The sequence below is a fragment of the Erinaceus europaeus genome, chromosome 13 (genome assembly GCF_950295315.1).
Source record: "Erinaceus europaeus chromosome 13, mEriEur2.1, whole genome shotgun sequence".
Lineage (NCBI taxonomy): Eukaryota > Metazoa > Chordata > Mammalia > Eulipotyphla > Erinaceidae > Erinaceus > Erinaceus europaeus.
The window spans coordinates 61488043-61492472 of NC_080174.1; positions in this window are offsets into that span (position 1 = coordinate 61488043).

A 4430-nucleotide genomic window follows, 5' to 3' on the forward strand; every position below is an offset into this window, starting at 1 on the left:
ATGTGTGTGTGCTTAGCAGGGTGCACCACTGCCCAACCCCCTAAGAGTCCATGACTTTAAGAAAAAAAATATTGAAATGAATGCAGCAGCAAACAAAACTCACAATTCCTTTGTTATTAATTTATACCCTTTTAGGAAAGTATGGAATAATAGTTAAGATCACATCCAAGGGCGTTAGACTAGAAGGTTTTAGCATCTCATGTTCAGCCCAATGTGCTGCCCTGACAGGCAAGCCAAATCATACTCAGAGGTACCGGAAACCAAGTCATTCCAGGTCCCAGTGAAAGAACTATATTTTAGGAAAATTCATGTAATTTACAGTTTTAATGTTCCTACACAGAAGTAATGTAAGAAGAGACGGTTATCTCCTTGAGCTAGATGCCAAAGGAGGAAGATTTTGTAAGCTGCAGCTATTATTCCCTGAGACTCTTAGAGCATCTACTGAGCTTGGAGAATACAGCCAATACATCTTTCTTGTATTTTCTTATTTCTTTGGATGGAATGCTAGTCACTTCCCCCACTTTTATTTGCAATCTTAATTCATCAAAATAAAAATAAAAGAGAAATGACTCAAATTAAATAGTAAGTTTGGATATTATTGCCCAAACATAATACCCTGGGTAAATCCTGAAGGCATTCTATAAATATTGGTACAAATGGATGGCTTTAAAGCCCAAACTCCTCAGTTTTTTTTTTTTTTTTTGAAGAGCCTATATTCTGATTGTAAGGTTACATTGTTTTCCCCTAATCCTAAAACATGTCACTCCAGTGGAACATTTACAACTTCACCTGTTATTATTGTATTGAACACAATACTGAGTCTTGGGGTCACTCAGGCATTATTTCCATTTTTTTTTTTTTTTTTTTTTTTACCAGAGCACTGTTCAGCTCTGGCTTATGGTGGTGTGGGGGATTGGACCTGGGACTTTGGAGCCTCAGGCATGAGAGTCTGTTTGCATAACCATTATGCTATCTACCCTCCGCCCTATTTCCATTTGATTCTAGACACTGCTACCCTTCTGCCACCTCCAGCAATGTCCACACTATCTACTGACATAGGCTGGAATTTTCTTCAAATATGATGCCAAATTTAAAAAACATAAAATATTGCCTGATCTCTGCTGCTGGTCCCTATATATCTCCTTTCTACACCAACTTCCTGGACTGTCCTATAAGAACTGACACTCAACTACACAGTATCTTCCTGGCACAGTTCTTTTTTTTTATATAATTTTTTTATATTTATTTACTTTGCCTTTTGTTGCCCTTGTTGTAGTTATTGATGTCGTTGTTAGGACAGAAAGAAACGGAGAGAGGAGGGGAAGACAGAGAGGGGGAGAGAAAGACAGGCACCTACAGATCTGCTTCACTGCCTGTGAAGTGACTCCCCTGCAGGTAGGGTGCCGGGGGGCTCAAACCAGGATCCTTATGCCGGTCCTTTGCTTGGCGCCGCGTGCGCTTAACCCGCTGCACTACCGCCCAGCTCCCCCCTGGCACAGTTCTTGCTAAGCTTCTTTCTTTCTTTCGCTCTTCCTTCTCTCTTCCTTTCTCACTTTCTTTCTTCTGCCACCAGTGATTCTGTACCATTATCATTTCACTGTTCTAGTTGACTTTTTTTGATAGGAAATGAAAGACACAAAAAGGAGAGACCACCACAGCACTGTTCCACCGTTTATAATGTTTTCAGTACATGATACCCCCATGTGGTATCTGGGGCTTGAATCCAAGTGGGCCATTGAGCATAAATGTGCATTCTACTGGGTGAGCTATTTCCTGGCTCCTAGGACTTCTCTGATTTCAGTCTCCATTGTTGATCCATTGCCAAGGACTGACCTTGGCCAGTCAGCTTCCCTAGCCCCTTATTTTTCTTTCTTTTCTTTTTTAAGAAAGATTCTAAAAAATATTATTTATTTATTTTATAAGGATAGAGAGAGAGAAAGAGAGGCACATGCAGCATTGCCTCACCACTCATGAACTGGGGGCTTGAGCCCTAGTCCTTATACACTGTAATGTGTGCTTAATCAGGTGCACCACCATCTGGCCCCTTATTTCTTGACTCTACGTTTTGTCCTCCTTTCCAGACAAGCCAATGTTGCAACTGGAACTTGAGAGTCTATTGTAGATGTTATGCATACAACTAGAAAGGATGACTGTAGAACCTCTAAAGTTACTCCATGAACTGAGATTCTGGTACTTTGCATTGAGCTTATGGGAATAAAACATTCAATTTAACTGCATTCATGCAACTTGTCATTAGTTAAGTGGTATACCCTTATTAAAAAAATCTTAAAACTGACTGATAGCTGACTAGTTCTCAGCTTAGTCTATACATTATACATGGTTAACATAGTACTGTCTTGCCAGCTCCAGGGGGATGATTCTCCACTGCAAATAGTCACTAGCACCAAAGAGTTGATTGGAGTTTGACTATAGAACTCCTACTTCAGTTTACAATGGAGAATTCCTTAATGAATAAGGGATGCACACCCAATATTCTGGTTTCACTGCTACCTCTATGTATTCTTACTGGGCCATATTTCCAATAAGCAACAAAGACTGAATTATCTGAGGATTTGAACACTCTAGACAAAAATCTGATTTATCAGTATTTTATACTCAGGAAGGTATGACTGTCCAACATATCTACTGTCTCAACATAATACTGCTATTTTGGGTCCCTCATTTAGCAAATTCCAAAGCTTGCTACATGCTTGAGATTGTGTTAGGTGCTTGGTGTTATGGTCCTGAACAAGATAAACAGAGTCTTTCACTCAAAGAGCTCACAGTCTGGAGTGGTAGTCAGACACTAAACAAATACAGTACACAGGACCAAATGCTATGAGGATAAAGACAAGACACTAGCCCACTCAATACTGAGTCTGAACAAGTAGTGGTGTGGTGAAATTATGAAGAATGGCCTAACATATCACTTGAATGGCTTTCTTTTTCTTCCTTCTCTTAGGCTTTTTCTACTTTGGAAAGAGAAACTTCCAAAGCTAACCAGTGCCTCCATACTGAGTAACAGAGAGAACACTGACAAGGTAGGTGTAAAATGCACGCATATCTGCAGAGACAGAGGCATGTCTGTGTGTGCATACACATGTACTCACGTACCACACACATGCACACACTGCAGAGGAAGACCCAGCAGACATGCGGGGGTGGGGGGGGGGAGGGAGAAAAAAATGAAATCCAAACAGTCTCTTTCACCCCGAAAACATATAATTTTGTGTAAATTTTTACTTTAAACATCTCTCTTTTCCTGAGCTGTGATATGGGTCCTGTCAAAGCCAGGGCCAATTACTGCCATTAGGTTCCCATCATGTCACTGCTCTCCCCCCATCAGGAAGGCCCTTGCCTCACAGGCCTATAATCTGCACTCACTTTCGCTCCATCACTTTCAGAAGGAACAAAATTGTTTTGTGTATTTTTTTAAAAGGGCCTTTATTTGGCCCCTGTCAACTCTGAAAAGAAGAGAGAGAAAGAAAGGGGGGGAGAGAGAGAAAAAAAAAAAGAGGAGAAAGGAAGATTGTTTAAGTGTTTAACTGTGAGAGTGCCAACAGGAAGTATGATGAAAGGGAGCCCTGCTCTCTTGAGATTCAGACATGGGGATGCTTGGGACACCAGCCCTAGGCAATGCCTCTTGTTTCCTTTTTGAAAATTTATTTATTTTTTACTTTTGGAGGAGGGGTGCAAATTCTTTCTGCTTTCAGTAGAGCTCTTCTCACAGCTTCTGAGTACCCAGGTCGGGAAGACTCTATTTGAAGACATAGCTGAAGATCAGCCTGACTTTGAATCACCAAGACAACTAACTACTAGAGCATCACAGGCCAAAAATAATGGTGAGCTTTTTAGATCTTGTCCCCCTATACCCCACTCTTCAAGTCCTGGCTGTGATGAAGGTTGTGGCCAGAGAAAACCCTCAGCAATGCTCAAGATGCTGTAAGCAGAAGGCACAATGAAATCTGGCCCATTGGGACAGTGTCTGCTAAGAAGTGCTGTAGACTTTGTCCTTCCTGAGCTCACCAGGGGCAAAATGAAGGAGCCCACCAGTTGGCTGCTGGGAAACTCTCTTTGTTGCCTCCCACGGATGGAGGCTGAGGCCCCTGTGCCACCTGAGACAGCAGTGCTGCTTGTACCAGAGTGACACCCCTCTGAAATCTGCAGACACTTATCACACCCCTCAGCTAGGTCAGGCAGGCCCAGCATGCCTCTCCACTCCTGCCGCCTTCATCTTCACTTAGCCAAGCTAAACAGATTTAGCTCCTTTAATCTTTCCTCATTAGCTGGCAATCTGGAAAGGAAACAAATGCTCACCCCATACAGGTTCAAGCTGTTGCTTTAACCTTGTAAAAGCGTGCAGGGTGCTGAGACTGTGGAGTCAGTTAGGATCATTACCATGAGAAGCCCCTTCCTCTCAGCACCCCACC